The sequence below is a fragment of the Erinaceus europaeus genome, chromosome 1 (assembly GCF_950295315.1).
Source record: "Erinaceus europaeus chromosome 1, mEriEur2.1, whole genome shotgun sequence".
In the NCBI taxonomy this organism is placed as follows: Eukaryota; Metazoa; Chordata; class Mammalia; order Eulipotyphla; family Erinaceidae; genus Erinaceus; species Erinaceus europaeus.
The window spans coordinates 65813984-65838254 of record NC_080162.1 but is presented as its reverse complement, the minus strand read 5'-3'; the positions used below and the strand labels follow the sequence as shown (position 1 = coordinate 65838254).

Sequence of the window (24271 nt, the reverse complement as noted above, 5' to 3'; positions counted from 1 at the left end):
GTCTTAAGTGTATATATGAGTAAAGGAGCTGCGTCTTGAAATGTCCTAAGCATACATTGAGACATTAGGGAGGCCTCTGAAGTGACGCTTCACATCCCTGTTCCTTCTTAATTAGGGGTGAAAATATTTTATGTAAAGGACAGATAAACATTTCAGACCGAGATACTTTAGTCATAGAATCTCAGTTGAATGTAATTATTCAAGTCAGCTATTGTACTATGAAAGAAGTCATCTAAAATAGGTAAATCTAATGAGATGACTCTGCTCCACTTAAAGTTTATTTGGAAAACAGAGTGGGGGAGGTGTCATGTTGATTGAACTCGGCCTATCACATGAACTTTGTTCACCATTGTCCTATGTAGTCTTCTGTATTTTACTGCCAAATTGAAAGAAGACATGCTCCTTAATGTGCACAGTTAGAGGCAGGAAATAGTACATCTGGTAATAGTGTGTGTTTTATCATGCATAGGTAGGTCCCTGGGTTCAAGCCTCTCCTGTATATGGGAGCATCATGAATTGGGTTGGAGGAACTCCAAAGGACAGTAGTATGGTTTTGCTTATCCCTCAATCTCTCTCCTCTCTCCCCTCATTATCTGTGTTTATCTCCCCTTCTATCTTTCCCTCCCCACTCCTCTAAAATAAAGAATGGAATGAGACACTGGGTGCATATTTACACATGTACAAACAAAAATGAATACACACACAAATAAAAGCAAAAAGGACAAACTTTAATATAAACCAAATTAGTTAGGAATAAGTACTTATCTTGTTTTGAAATTGCTTTCTTTGGAAGTATCATAAATAAGATTTCATGTACACTCTAATCTCAGAAACAATCAGGTGCTGAATTTGGAAATGAAAATAATGTCCATTCTTAAATATATTTTGCTAGGGTCCAGATCATCCCTGTTCTGAATATTTTCATTTTATTCTAGGTTAATGGAAGTCTGTGGCTTTATTGTTTAGAATCAATGCACAAGAGATCAATTATTCTTGGATGTTTGCTTCTAAAGTAGCAACCACTCACACAATATATTTGAGCCCAATATCAGAATGATACCATTTGTGCACACAGATATCCTTCTTTGCACTGTGAACAAATTCTCAGAAGGTAAAGAAACACCATTTCCCCCTCACTAATAAAACGGGTATTATGTAGAAGGCTGCTACCCTCTTTTCATTCTTAAAAACAATGAAGGAGGGATTTCTGGCTCTGATTTGATTAAGAGAACCTCACACATGCTGCACTAAGTAGCATTCACTATTTGTAAAACAGCAGATCTTCACCAGCGATGGTAGTTTTGCTCTCCAGAGGACATTTGATGAAAAATTAAAAAAAATAAACGGTCACAAAACTGAAGACATTTTTGGTTGTCACAACTGAAGAGCTACTGGCATTTAGTGGGTAGAGACTGAGGGTGATATCACACATCCTATAATACAATATACTACACAGAGTAGCCCTTCACAAAGAGTTAAATGGTTCCAAATGAATATATAAGAAGGTTGAGAAGGCCTGTCTGGAGTCACTTTTAAATGTGGCCAACTTAAACTCCTCTCCAGGGTCCCCTGCTTCAGAAGGCCTACTTTAGTCCCCTACTTCTTTTTTATATACACTATTATTATTTATTTATTGGATAGAGACAGAAATCGTGAGGGAAGGGGGTGACAGAGAAGGAACAAGACAAGACAGTTGTAGTCCTGCTTTACTGTTCCTGAAGCTTTCTCCCTGTAGGTGGGGACCAGGTGTTGAAATTTAGGTCTCTGCCTATTTCTCCCATTCCATTTCCCTTTGTGGTAGCCACCATTTCAGATGGTACAGTAACCAAAATGGTATAGTAAAAAAAAAAATGGTAACCTCATTTTTTCATTCTTATTCTGCACTGGGTTCTAGTCACAACAGTTTCTTTGCAACACCTCAACAGACCCTTCTCTTTCACCATGGTCTCTAACCTTTTCTGTTTTTGTCTCTTTCAGTATCTGTGTACGTGTGTTTTCACTGATGGTGTCATCATAGTATTATTACAGGAGGTACAGGAGAATAAAATGGAAGAATTGTGAGGAAGAAAGCATTTAAATTAGGCAAAGTAAGTTTCAAACATCTTTTCAATGTTTCCCATTCTTCAACTCTCTTCCTCCCACTCTTAAACCAGGACCACATATGCTTTCAGGGTAGCAGGATTTGGGGTTTTGGTGCAGGAAAACCTTCCCAAGGCTTCAGTCTCAAATCTCATGGAAAAGCTTATTCTGAGTTATATGATAGCACTATAATAGGAAGTAAAGTGGGTCCAAAAATAAAACAAGAACCTTTAATGGGAAGTAAAGGTTATGGAGTTTCTATTATTGGTGTTGCTTTTGCAATATATCTAAAACCCTTCAGTGATTTTGAGTTTCATCCCCCAACTTCTCAAGAAAAAAGGCAATTTCAATTCTTCCCTTTTCTTGATCATTTCATTCCAACAAACAATTTTATAGCTAAATTGTATTTTTAGTTCACTCAAAAGAACCAAATACACTAAGTAAAAAGTCATATTGTAGTTCTCACAATCCTATTACAATTACAAAAGAAAGGACAGGAATGAGATAATCAAATGAATTATTCATTTATGATTCCACAGCCACTTACTTGAATGTGTTCTTTCCATATATAAGTGCACTACATTAAGAATGTTAAATTGTTGTGAATTTTCATTTAAATAAAAAACTTAAAGTACCCACATTATCTTCCTACTGGAGTCAACTCAAGAGTAAATAAGAGAGATTAATAGGCATACCTCCAGCTAGTTACAAATTTATCATTTCCTTTCTATCACTATCTCAAGTTAAATCACACATTCTATCAACATAGGTTAGCAAGCTTCTTTATGACTGAAGTCCAAAACAAAATAATAGTATTTCCTGAGAAATGGCAATTCACAACATTTTTCTTCCCATTTTTGCTCTAGAATTCTGTATAGACTATTATTTCCATTTCTTTCAATCTGACAGATATTTCACCAATTCATTTGTTGACATTAGAACTAGCAATTAGAACAAATTCTGAGGCACTCAGTGCAGAGCCTCGAATAATCAATATAGTTTCAAAACTAAGCAAAAATGTCCTGGAATTAAGCACAATTATAATGCAATTATCATATTGCAATTAAGAGTACACAATGGACTGAAAAGTTGAGTAGAAATATTTTAAATGTTCAAATATCACTGATGCCTGAAAAATTGCTTGGGATCTTAGTATTATTCACATACAACAATGAATGTTTGATTCTTTCTAAGCACATTATGGGAAACTCACACAAGACATTTACAGATCTTTAAGGAAATTCCACATATAGAATAAATGTAACTTACCTGTTCCTTCTCTTGCAGCAGCTTTTGCTCCCTAATTAATTATTCTGTAGACACCCAGAGATTGAACACCACTGGTGGCTCTTTGTCTTCATTACCCTTTTGGTTTTATGTCTGTCTTTCATGATTTTGTTTGTGAAAAATCAGGGTCCTTAAGGGTAAATTCATTTGTAGGTTGTTCCTCAATGGCATTACAACAAATGAGCTTTGGATCAACTGGAACTTATTCAAAGACAAAGCTCAGGGAGCTGGCCTGCTATATATAAATGTAGCTTACTTTCGCTGTGCTTTGGATATTGGAACATTTCTTTAATAAGTAATATCTTTTTTCTCTATCATAACTGGGATTTTAGTTCTAAAGGGAAATCATATAAAAAGTAGGTTACCATATATCTTTGTTCATGCAAATTGTATAGAATCACCAATCTTATTCTCTATGAAATCAAGTAAATACTTTTTTTTAAGCATTTGAAAAGCTACTTTCTTGATACAATTTAAAATTCATATAGTATGTTAAGTTTTTTGCCATGTGGTTACCTCTAGAACAGGTTATTGAGAAAATTAATCTGTCCAAATCTACGTGGTTTGTTTCCTAATAGACTATTGATTACTAACCAGAGCTCTGTGGCAACACATGATTGACCCCAATTTATTAAGAAGTTTCTCAAAGCCCTAAACTCATCTATTTTCTCCTAAATGAACTTTTAATACACATACAGCACAGCATATTTGAAAGGCAAGAGACGAAGGAGCTTTGCAAAATTAAATCCACAGGCTGACTTGATCTGGAGAAACTATGATGTGTCTACAAAGTTTAAATATTATGATGTTATCTGCCAACACCTCCATGCGTTTCCATGTGCTTGTCCTTAAAGAAATATTTCATCCTCCAGTTGATATCATTGGCAATTTTCCATAAATCACACCACCATTCCATCAAGACACCCATAATAGACCTGGAAAACAAAGATTTCATAGAGGAAGAGTCTAAGAATATAGTCTATATTCAACAGGTCCTGACTATGGAAAAGGAATTTAATGTGTATATAACACAAGTTAGGAAAAGTTGGAGTTTCTATTCTTTGTTTTCCTTATTTATAAAATGAGAATAATAATCCACAACTCTTAGGCTAAGCAAATGAATTCATTATTAAGCATGGTGATCAGGAATGATTCATTGTGCTCCCTAATAATTATTATTGTTTACATCACAGTGTCCCTGGGTCATTTCTGTGTGTACATTGAAAGAGAAAGACCCATGGCAAAGCAAAAACAACCGTGCTAGTAATGATCTAAATGTCTCTGCACTAAAATTTTAGTCTCAAAAAAAATAAATAAATAAAAGAATAAAGTTTTCCCAACTGGTGGAAAAAGCAAATGATTCTGGGGCACATGAGATAAAGAAAAGCAGGAACCCCAAGATCAAAAAATAGCAGAGGCAAGGATGGTTCAACACCAACTTTATGGCTCAAACTAAGAAATAATGATATTGGGGTTAGAGTTACAGCATAGAGGAAGACAGTAAGATAACATCACTCTGTGAAGAAAAAAACAGTACAAGTAATGGCTTCCATGTTATACAAAACCATCCTCCTCCCTTTGAGGATGCATGCACTGTATGTTTAAACTATTAACGCTGTGTTACTTAGAAATAGGTTGAATTACATAGAGTGTGTATTTTATGAATTGATAGGCAATCACATTAAAGAATAAGAAATACTTTTCTGGCCAGTACTGATAAGATCCCTTCATTTCTCCATTGCAATTATTAAGATAGTACTGAGAAGTTTTATTCCGTACAATCAAAGTCTGAGCTGCAAACATTGCACTTAAAGAGTATTTGATCTTATCTAGGGAAGAGCAACTGGTTTTTTCTCTACTGTTACTCTCTCTATTAGTAAAGGGTCAGGTTCATAGACTCCTCAGGGGTCCATCTGAGATCTCTTGTGGGGTTCTGACTTAACTGTTAACTGCTGAGACTTTCATTGTTGGGCACAGAAAATTTCCAGCTAATTTGCAGTAGCTACTCCAAATTCTCAACTTTTCTGATCATTTAAAAGGAAGTTGGAAGGAATGCAGAGAAGTGGATTATTAATCTAGTGAGTGTCCTATAAAGATACTTTAAAAGTCTCAAGCAATTGCAACAGTCTCTTGTCCTAGTGGAGGACCCTTTCCCTGTGGTAGTGTACCTAAGTACTCTGGACTAAAAGATTTGTGGAATTACCTCACACTATAATAATCATAGATAGCCCTTCTGGAGACAACAAAACCAAGCTGGTCATATACTACATTAAATTAAGGCAGTTTCTACTTGAGTAGTTTTTCAAAATGCCATATCAAATCGGTGGTAGAAGCAGTACCTAAAACTTCTTAGAAATGCACATTTTTATTGAAGATGTTTGTTTGTTTGTTTGTTTATTTATTTATGAAAAATGGAAGAGAGAGAGAACCAAATCAACACTCTGGAAAGTATGATGCCAGCAATCAAACTCAGGACTTCGTGCCTGCAAGTTCACTGCTCTAGCCACTGTGAAATCTTGCAGACTGCAGAAGTGCTCATTCTTGGGTTCACACTAGACCTATTCACTTGGAATCTCTGGGGATAAGATTCAGTACATTTTAACAAGTCATTAAGTTGATTCAGAATACATGCCAGAGCTTAAAGTAAATTGATTTATAAAGCAAATTGATATTAGCTGTTTTAACAGAATTGACCTGACAAATTAGTAGGACCCAAATAGTGTTTGCATATCACAAAGTTCTGTGTCGTTAAAAAGTTTGTTAATTGCAAATTTTTTTTTTTTGGTTGTTGTTGTTCCCAGGAGGACTAATTATGTATTCTATATACTTGTTCCATACTACTATGGGCAGATCCCTAGACCACTGATAGAAACTAAAGAGTTTAAAAAAAAAAAAAAAAAAAAAGCTCAGGTGCATTCTGATATAATTAATTTGATGTGCTGCTCAGGAATCTAGTTTCATCCCTAATTGATTTTTAATGTGAAGCTGTAGCAAGCTGATGACCCCAAAATGACCACAATCATGTCCATCCTAGTATCCATATCCTTTACATTGTGCCTCCCATTGGTGGCAGTTAAAATATTAATAATAATAGACTCCATATTTTCAAAGTAGTAATTAGTAGTGTAAAAAATACTTGATAGGGAGTCGGGCTGTAGCGCAGCGGGTTAAGCGCAGGTGGCACAAAGCACAAGGACCGGCATAAGGATACCGGTTCAAACCCCGGCTCCCCACCTGCAGAGGAGTCACTTCACAGGCGGTGAAGCAGGTCTGCAGGTGTCAATCTTTCTCTCCTCCTCTCTGTCTTCCCCTCCTCTCTCCATTTCTCTCTGTCCTATCCAACAACGACAACAACAATAATAACTACAACAATAAAAAAAAATACTTGCTAACTGCATAAAAACAACTCAAAATCTTCATGGATCATACATTTCAAATGTCTTTATAATATAAGGAGTTTAATATATCTAAAAAAAAAAAAAAGACCCTGAATAGAGAGTGGAATGGGTATTATTACCTTAAGTCATGTAGCCTCAGTAGGGAAAGTAACTATCTTCAAAGGGGTGAAAATTGATTTTTGAGAAGTGTATAAAAATTTATAAAAAGTCTAACAACCCACCAAAAAACCACAGTACTTAAAGAGCATATCTGTGATATTATAATTTCATGGAAGAGAGGAGGTATGGTCAGTATAAACATCTGAAGAAACAATAATAATATGTTTTTAAAAATGAGGAACTCTGTCCACAATATAAACCAACACAAATTGTCATGGCCAACAATTCTTTTATCATATTTTCTCCGATTTAAATTTTTCTTTTGATTTATATTCTTTAATGCTTTTGGTTTCAATTCCCATTTTTACTAAAAATAAAACCATAGAGGTTTTATAAAAATATTTTCTGATATAGCTTATTTGAGCAAATCACTGATAATATCATCATCACCACAACTATTAATTACTTACTTTTTGTAAGGTGTCACTGGCAAACACTCTCTCTGGATAAATATACCCCATCTGTCATAGTATTCTCTATCTTTGTTTCCATGGAGTACTTTAAGACACAAGTCCTCTACATCTGGTTAGTTTAATAGCAGGTATTAGGAAAACAGTTGACAGAGAAGGAAGAGAGCATTTTCCTTCATATTGTAGACTAATAGGAGGCAGATAAAAATTGGATAATACTTTCTTGAAGCAGAATTCAACTATATTTTTATCTCTATTTTACTGATGCTGGTATGTATCTACCTCTTCCAAATTCAGATGGGTGCTAAATATTAGCTTAATCAAATCTGCACATGAATTTTCTTCAGAACAGGTTTTCCTAAAGTTGAAATAACTTTTTTAGGTCCAACTTCTTTACATAGTCATTCAATTAGACCAAAGGACAAATTTCGTCATTTATACTGCTTATTCAAGTGACTTCATGCTCTATAAAGTGACTTCATGCCCTATAAGGAGTTATTGCATGGATTGTGGACTTTATTAGATTGCCACATATGAACCTGGCATGGTAACCTTTTGACTAAATATCTCTGTAGTGTTCATGATGTGAGAGTCAAGTACTCTTATAAAAATACTTTTGCCCTTTTATTAACATGATACAATGTGCATAGAAACTATTTATTTTCCTCTCTGTGCAGCCTTGCAATCAGACTGGTGACTCTAATGGCCAACTGGACTGTTCTCCTCATAATGTTTTTTCAGTTCTTGGAGGATATATTATAAGCAATCTAAGCCATTTGGATCTGTTACATTATCAGCAGCATCTCCAGTACCTTGCTATTGTGGACTAGGAATTTCAAGTAGCCACTGAGTAGCATGTGCTATGTTTCCTGGTGCTCATATTACTTAGGTTAGGAATCAAGATTTTATCCTTGAATCAGGTTTACCTTGTTATTAATGCCTCTGACCTTACTTTAATTTTGTTTAATTTTGATATAGCTCTAACCAATGCTAGATGAACTTCTCAGTCTGCTTTTGGACAAAATCTGAGGCTTCCAGAGATATCTGAGATGAGCAAGGAGCTGTTTCAAACCATGAAACCTTACATAAGCAAGACAGTGTCTCTTACATTTTATGTTTTCTGCCTGAATTCCTTTTCTTAGTTGTTATGAATTATCAAGAATTTTCTGCTACTGAAGTGAAGAATAGAAACTGTTCTGCATGAATGAACACACTTAGCTATAATATTTGGCTGTTAGTGACAGCCACTGACCTTAGGAAACATATATGAATGAAAAAGTTATGTGATCTGACACTTAAATTTTTTTCAAAAAAAAAAAAAAAACTCTAGATATCACAGTGGTTTATTTACCATACTTTCATGCCTGAGGCCCAGAGGTTTCAGATCCCATTTCTGGCACCACCATTAGAGCTGAATAGTGCTCTTGTCTTTCTCTTGCTCTCACTAAAATAAAATATATGGACATTCCTAAGATTTTATTTCAAGTGAATTATCTTTTATTTAATAAATTAAAATCTACTGTTTATTTTAGTCAAGTTAAAAAGAAAAGCTGATAGAATTTTAATTGACAGAGACACAGACATTTGTGTATATTTAGGGAGATAAAAGGAATTTATTTTCCTTTTTTTTTTTTCCCCAAGACATTGTGCATGTGAGATTTCACTGCTTTAGGCTGTTTTCTTCATTCACATAGAACAACAGAAAGAGACAAAAGAGGAGAAAGAATACAGCATCAAAACTTTCGCCACAGCACCTCCCATGTAGGGTCAGAATTCAAATTTGAGTCACATGTCCATCTCTCTATCCCAAAGTTTCTTAACTGAGAGTGAATCTTTGGAACAAAAGGCAAGAGAGATGGATAAAGGGAGGCAGGATAGGGAAAGATACTAAGAACAAATATTGAAGGACAAGAGTAACAGGAAATAAAGACAACAGCAATACCCACAGGCATTAAAGTTCTGTTAGTACACATAAGGAATAATTTTGTAAACCTAGCTCAGTACTTTAATTTTAAAAAGGGGGGTGTTTTTATATGGAGCAAACACTTTTCATTTGTCTATACTTCTTAACCGTTCATCTTAATCAAACCTTCACCAAACATGTTTGGTTCCTTTTACAAGTGTGATTTTCCAAACATGCATATTAAATAAGAACAGTTAAACATCACTCTGACCCTTTAAACATCACATCTCTAAATTTCAGCAGTCATACTGGATGAACAAATTATTTGCCTCTTTCTGTTTCTATTCACTCTACAATAGAAGCGGCTACATCTAACTCAGGGTGAGTGTGGGAACGAAAGTGATTAGCAGGCCTGTGTGCAAAATAATGACTGACCCATAGAAGGGAATCAACTTTAGCTCATTTTTCGTGGCTCTCGCATCTGTCCATTTCTCTTTTTCCACCTTTCATTCTATGTCATCCCTCTTTCTTCTTAGGTTTTGCCTAAAAGGTTCATGCTTTTTAGTTAACTCCTACTCGCTAAAAAAGGACTTTGCTTCCCCCAAGATTTAGCCCTTGCATTACCTCCACCTCCAGCAGAGACTACTGTAAACTTGGTAAAAGTCAAGAAGAAGGGGAGTTGGGCAGTAGCACAGAGGGTTAAGTGCAGGTGGCTCAAAGCACAAGGACCAGCATAAGGGTCCAGTTTCTAGCCCCAGGCTCCCTCCCTGCTGGGGAGTTGCTTCACAGGCAGTGAAGCAGGTCTGCAGGTGTCTATCTTTCTCTCCCCCTCTCTGTCTTCCCCTCCTTTCTCCATTTCTCTTTGTCCTATCTAACAATGATGACATCAATCACAACAATAACTACAACAATAAAATAACAAGGGCAACACAAGGGAATAAATAAATAAAATGAATATTTAAAAAAAAATTAAAACTCAAGAAGAATTTCCCTCCTGGACTTGGGGGCCTTTAAAATTAGTTTCAGACCTATGGGCAAATGTTAAATTATGAAATCAACATTCCAAATACAAGGGATCACAGAACAAAATATGATTTGAAAAAAACGTCTGTTTAAGAAGAAAGAAAATGATCTGCAGTTACATTTCCTTATCTACAAAATCAAGGGAAGTTATTTTAATTTAGTCTACGCTTTCTTCTGTTGATTGAATTTGTTGGATATCATCAATACCAAAATATAAATGCAGAAGCATCTTGGATTTTTGCCTTTAAGTGGTGGTTTTCTAGAATAATTTGTACTTACTGCTAATTGAATTATTTCAGTTGTTCTTGGTGTTGCTACTCATTACCTAAAATTGATAGTGTGAAGTGTGTTAAAGAAATACAACTTCGACTTCCATTAGTGTCTAAAACAACCTAGAAGAGAACTGTGCCTACTAATGAGAGTTATTTTAATTTTTTATTCAATGGCTATGTAGTTTCTTCACATGAAACTTTACTGGGCACTGTTATTTTTTCCTGCTTTTATGGCTGTCAGATTTATTTCTTCCTGTTTGTACCATGTGGTATTCACACCAGGTAAACCCTACCTATCACTGACAGAATCCAATGAGCAGTGAATGCCTACCTGCCCTCCCTTCTGAGTGTGAACTTTTCTTTCCCCTCTTCCAATAAATCTGATCTGCCACCAACTGGTGTCTTTGTACCTGGGTTCTTTCTGGACTCTGACAAGAACATGAGCCTGAGTTCAAGGCTCGCTTTCTCCCTAAAACCTGCTCTCTAATGAGAGACATGGTGAGCCAAGCAAGTCCCTGTCTGCTAGCTTTTCACATAGTTTTAACAATCAGTACGTCTTATCCCAATCTTACTACATTATTTCGAAGCCACTACCTACATCCATTTAATTATAAGTGTGTCTCATGAAATAATGGGAAATTTTCTCCAGGGAATTTTCTCCAATTTTCATTATTTTTCTACCATAGTTTGGGGCTTTATGACTGCAATTTCACCACTGCTGGTGCACACTTTCTTTTCTATTTTCCAAACAAAGAATGAGAGACAAGGAAGAGGTGTGTGTGGGGGAGGGGTTGGGGTGAGGGTGGGAAGAAACTACAGCATGTCTTCACAGCTCTCATAGTTTCTCTTGTGTGTGATACTTCCCTATGAGGGCCCAAGGCTTAAACACAGGTCCTTGTTTGCGCTGACAGGTAAGCTATCTCCTGGTCCTCATACTCTTTAAATGTTGTAATAGTTCTATCTTCTAATATACCACCTGTGTTTGACCTTCCCTTGGTGCTTCTTTACTTCTTTTCTTAAATCAAGAAACAGATAAAGTTTATATATTACATTTCATTGATATAATCTATTCCTTATTATTTTTTTCTTGGTCCTTGAAATTTTTGTTGAATAATCCAGGTCTTTTGTCCTGTTTGGTTTCCAACTGTCTGAATTCTAATGATCAGTGTCATCTAAGTATTGTGTAACATGTTCCATTTCTCTTACTTCCTGTGTGTCGTTAATTAAATGTAAAGTACTATTGTATAATTCACCAGGAAGCACTTTGCCATTTCTGTGAAACTAGCTGGTGCTGGTGATCAATATGTATATAATTCTTAGGATATTCAAAATGGCAGTATTCTGACTTGATTATTTACTCTTTATTGGTTAGAACTTGTTAGCAAGAGTAGATCAAATGATAGCAGAAAATCTCACTCAAGAATCGATTTAAGGCATTACAGTTATCATAGTTTAAGAGAAGGAGCAAAAAGGAAACACAGAAATTTGACTCCTTTATTTTTGCATTTGAATGATGAGAACTAATTGCAGGCACTCCTTTGCTAAGATGAGAACAATGATTTGAGATAGTATGAAGCTCTCAGACTGAGAAGCATTTGCAGTACTCTGACCGCAGCTAAGCATTTGGTCTTTCTTTGTCTTATTGGAAACTAATGGAACAAAGCATGTTGTCCCATGTGTATAAAATACAGGGCAGCTCTTTCAGTTTTCTTTACAAAGAATAATTCTTGTGGCTTGAAAGCCCTTCTGGTTTAGACAAAATAATAATAGTAATAAGTAATTTTTTTCTCAGTGGAGGCAAACAAGAAGGATAATAAGCTAAAAGGTAGGATGATATAAAATAAAATCCCAATACATACTTTTTGTATTTTCATATCTTATATTTATTAAGGAAAATAACATTCTGTGATATATTAAGCCACTATTTCAATTATAGGTTGACTTAGGATAACATGTTACATGCTGTAGTTAACTATATATATATATATATATATATTTGACTGTTTTGTCCCTGAAAAAAAAACCTTTTATCTGACTTTTCTTGATAGCTTTTTAAATTTTTGAATGGCAAAAGTTTTTGTTTGTTGTTGTTGTTGTAATGATTATTGCTGTATGGTACAGAACTTTTTTGATATATATATATATATATATATATATATATATATATCCAGTATTTTGGTTGTATTGAGTAAATTTGGGCATCTTATAAAGTGAATATGTTTTTGGCTACGGACATCTTTAGTCAGTGATACTTTGAGTTTAGTACTGAAATCTTTAGCTAGACTGTTAGTATCTTTGACAGCTCCCTCATTCAGCTGCACCATGGATGCAGCCCTGCCCTTGACCTAGAACCAGTCATTTTCCTGGTGACTTCAGTGAAGTAATGACATTAGAAGCTACTATCTGTCACTGAGGTGCTTAAGTAAATGAGTTTGTCATAGTATTCAGACCTTTTCTCTGAAGAGATCCAGAAGGGGGAAAAAAACTGTGTGTGCTCCAACAACGAAGACAGACAACAATAATAACTACAACAATAAAACAACAATGGCAACAAAAAGGGAATAAATAAATACGTAAATATTTTTAAAACCTGTGTGTGCATCTAATTTTATTTAAAAATGTGCTGTAATTCACAATGAGCCTTCTAACTCAAATTCAAAACTACAGATTATTTTGATCTTAATCTTATTTATTTAAAAGTAATAAATATCCCTATGCCTTTTCTTTTTTATTATTTAATTATTTTTATATTACAGAATTACATGTCAACAGGGGTTTGAATCCACACCATTTCCACCACCAGAGTTCTGAATCTTCACTCTCCCCACTGCAATCCACCACAGTTCCCCTAAGGTTATAGACATGAGCCAACCATCATCTCTACAACTGTCAATATTTATACATAGCTGCCTCTTTTTTTTTTTTCTGATTCAATCCTCTCTTCCTCTCCAAGCCACTAATGGCATCATAACTACCTCCATATGTCTCTCTCCTTTTCCTTCTCTCTCTCTGGGTGCTGATGGAGCTGGAGTTCAGAGCCCTTTTATCTTTATCCTATCACCTAGACCTTATCTTTGTATCCAAAAAAATCTTTGTTCTTAGTAGGATTTAGCAAAAGTACCTATTACTTTACTCCACTGTCCACAAACAAACTCAGAATAACAATAACACCATTGGCAACATATGATTCATAAAAAATTTACAACTTTTGCTCATATGCATACCCCGAAATTGTGTTGTATTTCATATATATATATTATACACACACACACACATATATATATAGATACTAAAAAAAAATGGCACAGAACAATGAATCCCTAGTGGTGAGAACAACACTACCAAAAGAAAGTGGATGTGTTCTTCTTTCTTTCTTCTTCCCTTTCAGCTGGCTGGCTGAATATAGGTATGGTAGTAGATTTAAGAATGGTAGAAGCATAAAAACCAATGACCTTGGGTTCCTTAAAGGGATGGAATCAAGAATGAGTCCCAGGTGTCTGCTGAGTTAGTAAAAACAACAGTTTATGAAAGAAATAATGAATGAAGAGATATTTATTTTCTACTTTATCAGTATCTAGTAAGTCTCTTATCCTGGCTGATTTCAGTGCAGACTTCCACTTCTACAGTGTTAGGCTACCTGGCAAAAAGAAAACTGAACCCCAAAATACAAATTTTATTTCCACACAAGTCATAGACATTTCATCATCAAAATTCAGGTACTACCTAATAGCCTTGCTTGTTTAAGTCACCAGTGCGTGTTTTTTCAATTAAAAAGTTATTTATTAAAAATATTTTACCCTAATTTTGATTCCCTATCATATTAAAAACTAAGGTTACAAAATAGCCAATCAGATCTATTTGCATAGATGACAATTATATTAGTATATTCTAATAAATAGTGAAATACAAATTCACTTCATTTCAGTTCACAAAAGGTAAACATAATTGCTCTACTATCCACCAAACTTTTAAAAATAAATTTGATAAAGCCTGTTTTCCTATTTCAGTTAAAGACTGATCTAATATAAAATGATGCTGGCTTAAAAGAGCATCCAAGCACCTTTTTTTGCAAGCTTTAAGGAAAATATAATTATTTGAAAGTTATTTCACTTCTCACAAAGAACTTTGTTTTTTCACTCTTGGAATTTTGGGGGATTAAAACACCAATCGACGTTTTTAAGTACTTACTATCACTTCATCTTTAGGGTAGATGAGTGAAGGTTAGTTTTGGAAGAACTGGAAACGAAAATACTGATGACAGTGGTCTTCAGATTTGGAATTTGGAATTGTTAAGAACATAATGGCCAGCGACAACTGATGCTAACTTCCTCTGCCTCTGGACTCAGAGTTTTTATTGTTGAACATTTACTGGATTTTATGTTTGTTTTGATTTATTTTTAATAAAAAGGGTAAGATTGCCAGAACTGGAAATGAAAAGCGGTAACATGGAAATCTACTGGGTCTATAAACTCACTAGGGATGGCGGAAATCTCACAATGCCAGAATTTATGAGACCAGACAAGGCCTGGCTACCCACCAGGAACTTTTCATCCTCAAGCCCAAGTGATAAATTACACCATCATTTTCAGGGACCATTTGCTATAGAAAAGCAAATTAACCCAGTAATTTTTAAATTATACCTCTGAGGTTTCATGAAGACACATCCAATCTGATTATGCTTTGGTCCTGGGCCCTAGCTTCCTTTTTCTTCTCTGATTGTACTAACTCCAGTTACTGTTTGATTCTAAAAAGGAAGTTACATTATTTTTATTGGAAAGGTAGAATTATCAATGTTTTAATTACCTATTAATTTTCTTGTGAATTTGTGCTCTGTCAGGGCTGAGTTTCTTTTCATTAAGTCAATTCTGGCATTTGCTTGTATTTTAAGGGTTAGGATAGTTCAATTTATTACCTAAATTCTCTTCATGTCCATGTGGAAGAGAAATTATATGGTTGTGTGCTTTATGCTGTTAATTGATGACTATTTGTTGATAGTGTAACGTTTGAATCCCTGTTTATGTGTTTACTAAAATCATTCCATTTTATTGAAGTACAATTAACATATAAAATGCTAAATATTTAAAGTGTGCATTTGTGGTGATTTAATATATGTACACTTTGTGATAGGATTTCTCCAGCCCCATCTAATAAAGTACAAATCCTTCACCTCTTGGTGAGGGCAATGAGAACATCTAAATTCTATTTTCTTAGAAAAATTTAATTATATATAAATATTATTTTTAACTACTGGCACTGTGTTTTTGTATTTTATCCTTAGATCTTATTCATCTTATAGCTGAAATTGTATACATGCTCTTAGAAAACTCTCCTCATTGTTCCCATCCTTCATCATAAGGCAACCGTTTTTCTACTCTGTTAATATAAGTTTGACTTCTAAATATTTAGATTCTACTGGCTCCCCATCTGCAGGGGTTCAGTTCACAAGCTGTGAAGCAGGTCTGCAGATATTTATCCTCCTTTTGCCTTTTCTATCTTCCCCTACTCTCTCAGTTTCTTTCTGTGCTATTCAATTAAAAAAAATGGAAAAGCTGGCCTCCAGGAGCAGTGGATTCATAGTGCTGGCACTGAGCCCCAGCAATAACCCTGGAGGCAAAAAATAATAAATAAAAAATTAGATTCTACATACAAATGACAGCATACACAATTTTTCTTGTTATGCAATACTCTCAAAGTCCATCCAACTTGACAGAAATGGTTTGTAATGGCTGAATGATATTCCATCTCATATCTATCTACCTACATATCTATCATGTATCTATCCACCACATCTTTTTTTATATATATTTTATTTTATTTATTTATTCCCTTTTGTTGCCCTTGTTGTTTTATTGTTGTAGTTATTATCGTTGTTGTTATCATTGTTGGATAGGACAGATAGAAATGGAGAGAGGAGGGGAAGACAGAGAGGAGGAGAGAAAGATAGACACCTGCAGACCTGCTTCACCGCCTGTGAAGCGACTCCCCTGCAGGTGGGGAGCCGGGGTTCGAACCGGGATCCTTGTGCCGGTCCTTGTGCTTTGCGCCACCTGCGCTTAACCCGCTGCGCTACAGCCCGACTCCCTCCACCACATCTTTATCCATTCATCTCTTGATGGACACTTACGTTGTTTGGAATCTATTATAAACAATACTTCAGTAGGGGTCAGGTGGTGATGCACCTGGTTGAGGGCACATGTTACAATGCACAAGGACCCATGTTTGAGTATCTGGTCCCCACCTGCAAGGGGAAAGCTTTGTGAGTGGTGAAGCAGTGCTGCAACTATCTCTCTGTCTCTTTTCCTCTCTATCACCCCCTTTCCTCTGGGTTTCTGATTATTTCTATTCAATAAGTAAATAAAGATGATAAAAAGTAATAAAAAAGCAAGTTTAAAAATATATGTAAATAAACAAAATGAAATGAAAAAAAAATGTTTTAAATAATAATGCTGCAGTAAACAGAGGAGTACAGGTATCTCCCATCCTGTTTTCATTTAAATTGGATATATATCCAGAAATGAGACATCTGGATCATGTACTAATTCCATTTTAATTTCTTAAATAACTATTACATAAATTGGCTTTTATAATATATGAAAATATTCCTTGACTCACTAACTCAGCTAGACATTCCCTCTTCTAGACAGAGAAAAGCAACTCATCTATGTGATTCTCTTTTCAAGTACTCACTTATCCATTCATTCCTACGTCTTTAATACACATTTATTCTTTCATTTATTCATTACATAAATACTCAGGAGCATCCTTCAAGTATGTCTCAGATGCTGTGTAGTGGACAAAAGATTTTGTTACAATGTCAACATTTGAGTAGGTGCTACAGAAAGGGAAACAGGAAAGAACAGTACATGTTTATGAGACTAAGTAGAGAACTTTGGAGAATATAATGATACCACTATCCCAAACTAAACTCAATGAGTATTATCAGTTTTGTCTTTTTCCTTTCCTCTTCTCTCTTCTCCCTTTCCTAACTTTACTCTCCTCTTCCCCACCCACAGGTCTTTCTTCCTTCTCCATGTATCAGAATCATTTTATTTGTGGCCAGATAAACTTAAAATTATAGTGGTTATCCTTGGGAGGGGGGAGGGAAGTGAAGGGACAGAACTTTGGTAGTGGGAGTGGTGTGGGACTATACTAATTTAACTTATAATATTGTAAATCATTATTAAATTACTAGTAAAAATTTTTACAAATCATATACCACCATCAAATCACTAACAAAGCATAGTTGAGTATATTCAATACCAAACACATCATATTGGGATTAGCTGCCTTTAGAAGTGATCCCGGGCCAGGTGATGACACACCTGGTTGAGTGCACATGTTACAGTGCATAAGGACCTGGGTTTGAGCCCCCAGTGCCCACCTCCAGGGGGAAGCTTCATGAATGGTGAAGCTGGGCTGCAGTTTTCTCTCTGTCTCTCCCCCTCTCTATCTCTCCCTTCCCTCTCAATATCTGACTATCTCTATCCAATAAACAAATAAAGATAATACGACATTTTTTTAAAAAAAGAAGTAATCTCCACTTGTATAAATTAAAGGTGACATAACATAATACTGTGCACACTTGAGCTAAAGTAATGTATGTGAGCCAATATATCCCAATGACTAAGATCATGGGTTTTAAATATAGACCACTTAATTTCAAATCTTACTCCTATTTCCTAAGTATAAGATCTTACACAAACTATTTATACTATATAATACTGGGGTTTTTTTTATAAAACAGAAATTGTTTTTGTTTGTTTGTTGCCTCCAGTGTTATCACTTGGGATTGGTGCGGCACTACAAATCCACTGCTCCTAGGTGCCATTTTTTTTTTCCATTTTTAACTGGTATTAGGACAGAGAGAAATTGAGAGGGGAGGGGAATATAGACGGAGGGGAGAGAAAGATAGACACCTGCATACCTGCTTCACCTATGAAGCTACCTCCACCACCACCACCATCACCCTTGCTTCAGGTGGGGAGCCAGGAGCTCAAACCAGGAACCTTGTGCTTGGTACTATGTGCAGTTTACCTGGTGCACCACTGCACAATCCACCTAAAATAGAAATTGTCAAAGTATTTTTGTAATAAGCATAAATTGGATAATTCATATAATCTTAGCTGACTACATGGAAAACAGTGTCTGAGTAATGTTCTTATACTAAGAATCTGTAGTCAAATGCAAGTTACTGGGTCAAATGTTAAAGGACTTGTGAGCTATGAGACACATTCATAAGGGAGGCAGTGAATTAATTTGAAAACATAGAGACAACAATCAACAAATAAGATATATACTTGATAAAATGACTTGAAGATGACTGAGTTATTCTAGGGTAACAAAGTATTCTCGCAATTCTTTGATTAGATAATACCATTGCTGACTAAAGCTTGTATTATATTCTTCTGGCAGTGACTTTCTATCCTGCACTTTGTAAATTTTTGGAAATTACATTTAAATTTTCATTTCCCTGGGACAAAATCTATGCCCATCATAAATTTTTTCATTTAAATTAGTGAAACCAGAGCCATAGAACATTGATTTTTACAGTTCTGTCCTTACAAAACCTTGTCTGCTTAGTGGTACTTGAAACTTTAAGTAGACCTATGTTTTGTGTTGTATTAGTCATAAGTGTTCCTTTACATTCAAGCCCCCCCCCTTTTTTTCCCTCTCTTCCTCTCAATTAGGTAAATGAGAAACTTGGTCTGGGGAAGGCCACTGAGCAGTGATATTATATATGCTTGAGGTCAAAAGTCTTATTAAAAGAAAACAATATTACACTGAGTTAACAGGGATGAAGACATCAATATTCCTGCAAGGGTCTCTCTGTTTCCCCCTATCTACCTCACACTTCCCTCTCAATTTCTGGCTGTCTCTATTAAATAAAGATAGTATAAAAAAAAAAAAAAGAGGAAGGAAAGAAGAAACAGAGATTGAAGGGACACAATAGCACCACTCCACCATCTGTAGAGTTTCCCCGGTGCCATGCATGGTGCTTCATCATGGTCCAGGACTCCAACCCAGTGCCTCACACAAGTATGTGATTTAGTGGGTGAGCTATCTCACAGCTCCTCATTCAATACTGCAGAAAGATGTCTTCTAGGAGTATAACAATATTTCTAAGTGAATTTTCCTCAATGTTCATGGTTTATCTCTCATTTTTTGTTTTACCTATAAAAGTAATATACTGCTGAAAGCTAGCAAAGCTGATGATCACGTAAAGGGAAGTCCTCAAAGCTCCCTTTTCTTTCCAGTTCCTTCTGTGACTTTGGTGGAAGAGGAAAAACCTTTCATCTCAGTTTTATTCTCTCTCTGTTATTTCTTTTTCATAAATGTTTTTTTTTTTATTTTGGACAGAGAAAAATTGAGAGGGAAGAGGTAGAGAGAGACATGGAAACTGGAGAGGATGTTTTATGCATCAGATCTCTAAGGAATATGTCTTCTTTGAATTCAATATAGTAAGGGATATAATAACAAAAGAACAGAATATTTCACACAAAATTCATGTAGCCCCTCAATGCATGTCATCCATATATCAATTTCTAAAGTTCTTCTGACTTAGTGCTTGCATAGAGGAATGCCACTGCATTTTGTATATTAATTTTGTAACCTGCCAACTTACTATATTACTTAATAATTTCCAGTAGCTTCCTGCTGGATTCTTTAAGGTTTTCTATGTATACTATCATATCATCTGCAAATTATGACAGGTTTATATCTTTTCTTTCTATTTGTACCCTTTATCTTGCCAACTAGCTATGGCTAGAACTTCCAACACTGTTAAATAATAATAGTGATAGTGGGCAGCCCTGTCTAGTACCTGATCTGAGGAAGAATGCTTTCAGTTTCTCATCATTGAGTATGTTGTTAGCTGTAGGTTTGCTGTATATAGACAACTGAATTTGGGAATTTTTCATCTATTCCCATTTTTTTAGTGTTTTGATCATGTAAGGATGTAGAATTCTGTCAAAGGCTTTCTCTGCATCTATTGAAATATGTCGTTTTTGGTTTTTCTTTTGTTAATGTGGTGGATCACATTTATTTATTTACATATATTGAACCAGCGTTGCATGGGAAAGTATTAACTCTAAATCAAATAAGGCAAAAATCATGAGCTGCTACATTCAGTAGATTTTTTTTTATATCTGAACACAATGACACAAGTATTAAATGCATACCTCTTAACAGCACAAGAATTCATTTTATCTCTGAAAAGATGATAGTCTTCTCAGGAGGTCAGAAAGATAGGCTGAGGATTAAACAGTTACTAGTCATAAGATGCAGGCAGCACTGAAGTACAATGGAGAGGCTTTTGATTCAGACATTTGGATGAAAAAAAAAAATCTTCTTGAAGGAGCTGACCTTCAATCAGAGATCCTAAGAAGAAAATTCTTTAACAAAAAGAGTGCCTGGGTCATTGCAAGTTCAGGAGTAATAAGAGTCTAGCTAAAGAGCAAAACATGAATCAGACATACGTATTTCAGTACAGACAAGGAGTTTAAAATGTTGAAACATTTTAAGTATATATGCCCATTACTTTCAACAGGATGTTAAAAAGTTAACGACTATCATCTTCTCACTTAGGAGAAATAAGGGAATAGTAAAAATTATGAAATGCCTATATTCATTTCTCCTTATTTTAAAATTTAGCACTGTAAGATATAAAATAGGTATTTCTTTATAAAAGTATCCTGTCCTGACATAACTTATGTAAACATTATTTTTCATATTATGAAGAGACCATCATGCCTGTATATAACCTCATTTAAGATACAATTGTGCTTAGCACTGAATATAGGACTACTAAACAAAAATTTGTATAACGTCTATCTTTTCATTTGTTTCTATTATATAAGTTGGTCTTCTATTTCTCAATAAAAGACATTGACTATAAAACTACAGAGAACATTTTCTGATTTCTTAGAAAATACTTCTTAAATTCTAGCAAAGACCATCGAATACAACTGTTGTCTTTCTTTTCTATTGCAAAAAACCTGCATTATTAAGAACTAAAACACATTTAAGACAATGACACTTACTGCTGCAGATGAAGCTTTATGGTGTCAAGACGCTGGATAGAAGCCCCAAAAAGTATGCTGAGTAGGAATAAGAGTATTGACTCTTCCATATATGGTGTCTATGGTTGGTCTTCATGGAATCTGATAGTCTACCATGAATCAACATGACCATCTAAAAGAATCTTATTCCCCATGACACTTGGATTTAAAGGAAACATCTTAATTCCTTAAGGTTACTGAGATAGGTTATATGGGATTTTTTTTTTTTTACAGTTTAATAATATAAACATGAAGCATCAAGCAGTGCAGCTACTGAAATTTTAGCTCACAGTGTTACGTATTTTAATGTACCCACCAAATTTCTCCATTTGGAAAGACATTTTGTTTTAGTATTTCTGCTCAGTTCCTGCTAGGCAGAGCATCTTGGTGTATAATTTATGTCAGCCTACATAAATGATTAAAAAAGGAATGAGGAAATGTTAAGAAATTGAAATAAAGCCATGATTAGCAATCAGTCAGTGTATTCCATAAGTCTGGAGAGAATGTAGAGAAGTCAAATTTTACATTATGGATGGAAAGATTGTTAGAACAAAAATGAGTTTATTAAGAGGGCTGGATGGTGGCACACCCTGTTACGCATACATACACACCATCATATGTAAGGGCCAGGATTTGAGCCCTGCTCCTGACCTGCAGGGAGGACACTTGACAAGCAATGAAGTAGGTCTGCAAGTATCTCTCTCCATTCCTCTTTGCCTTGCCTCCCCTCCCCTCTCAATTTCTCTCTGTTCTGTCAAATAAAATAGAACAACAACAACAAAACAAAACAAAATCCCCCAGAAAAAATGGCCACCAAGAGCACTGACTTTGTAATGCCAGCACTGAACCTCAGTGGTAATGTCGGTGGTATGTGTGTGGGGGTAGAGGGGGAGAGGAAAGAGTTTATTAACAAAAGATACAGTTGTGTCTACATAACTGAAAGCCACCTTGAAATGTTAATATGACCTTTTTTTTAAATCCATAATGATTAGTATTTCAAAGTCAAGCCCCAGATATAGTACAACTCTTACAAATAGACCCTGTGACAGCAAAACTTTGGGCTATGACTTCAGGGTTATTCAGAGGGCATTATTCATGAGGTTACTTTAAAAATGATGCATCATTTATTCTGCATCACTGGATAAATTAAATCTTTGCATAATGGAATCCTTCCCCTTTCAACTACATTTTTTTTCTTTTTAATCATATTACTCTACCACTTACAGATTCAGTGGCTCCACATTACTTGGAAATAAGAAAATCAACCCCCTTGTAAAAGGCTGTAATGAATCTCTCACTCTCTTTCTAGACTCTTTTGTACCAAACTTTAAAATCTATACCTAAAACAGTCATCGAATTAAATTATCTTATGACTCTGAGTCTTTACTAATTCTAGTCCCAGATACTGAAATCTACCCATCGTCAGTTCATTTTAAGTCTGTGTATCTAGTACCTATTTTGATTTTCTCCTTTCTTACAAGTTGTCATTAGTTTTATTCTTTACTTTCTTCTGGATAGCAGAAGAAAAATTCTGGAACTGCAAGCAACTAAACCTCATCCATAGGGTTTCTAACCCAACAGATTAGAATAGGACAGGAGCTTTGAGTATTTAACAAGTCCCAAGGGTATGTTGATGCTACTCAAACCAAGATTATAGTTCAAGGAAATATATACTCCAGGAAAACATCTTCCTTATTTTAATTTTCGTTCAACTTTCCAGACTTTTAAGGCCAGATAGCTATCCCTATTATAATATAAACTAGGGAGAAAAAGAAATATCAGCTAATAGAGTATCTGAGAAGCTTCTTTTAAAAGACAAGTGAGTTTTCATTTACGAACTTTATGACATCTGTTTTTGTTTACCAGAGATCTGTGTATATGTAGTTCTGGATCCTATTCTTGAGGTTTCTAGTTAGAAAAAGTGAGCTCTTATCCCACCTTCAGCTTTAGTTTAGTTGTTGTGTGTGTGTGTTTTTTTAGACTGTCAGCTTAAACTTTTTATAGTTATCTCAATTGTACAAAACTCTCTAATAGGATGTACTTGAGCAAATACTATAAAAATTTCACACATATAAGCATCTTCCATGGTGTCTTATTAAAAATACAAATTTGGATCCACTTGGTCTTGGGGGTGGGAAGGGTTAAATGAAACCCAAGATGCAAGCTTTGTGCAGTGGCAGTATCCTAGCCAGTGAGGTTTATCCGAGGCACGATTATTGCTAATTGAAACCCAAGATGTTGCATCTCTAACAAGCTTTTAGGTAATATTGAAGCAGTTGGTCCACAGATCACACTTTCAGACATGAAGACTTTATTTATTTATTTTTTATTTATTTTTATTTATTTATTTTCCCTTTTGTTACCCTTGCTTTATTGTTGTAGTTGTTGTTGATGTCGTAATTGGATAGGGCAGAGAAATGGAGAGAGGAGGGGAAGACAGAGAGGGAGAGAGAAAGACAGACACCTGCAGACCTGCTTCACCGCCTGTGAAGCTACTCCCCTGCAGGTGGAGAGCCGGGGACTGGAACCGGGATCCTTAGTCGGTCCTCACACTTTGCTGCAGCTTGCGCTTAATCTGCTGCGCTACCACCCAACTTCCAGACATGACGACTTTTAATGTGTTTGATAGAGAACTTCACCTAGTCTGAGTTAATCCATGACTTGATTTTAACTATTGGGACAA

General features: G+C 35.2%; 1 pseudogene; it reads left to right on the top strand.

Annotated features, from left to right (window-relative positions):
• Positions 1–23750: 23750 nt before the first annotated feature.
• LOC132542644 (U4 spliceosomal RNA) lies at positions 23751–23899 on the top strand (annotated as a pseudogene).
• The last annotated feature ends 372 nt before the right edge of the window (positions 23900–24271 follow it).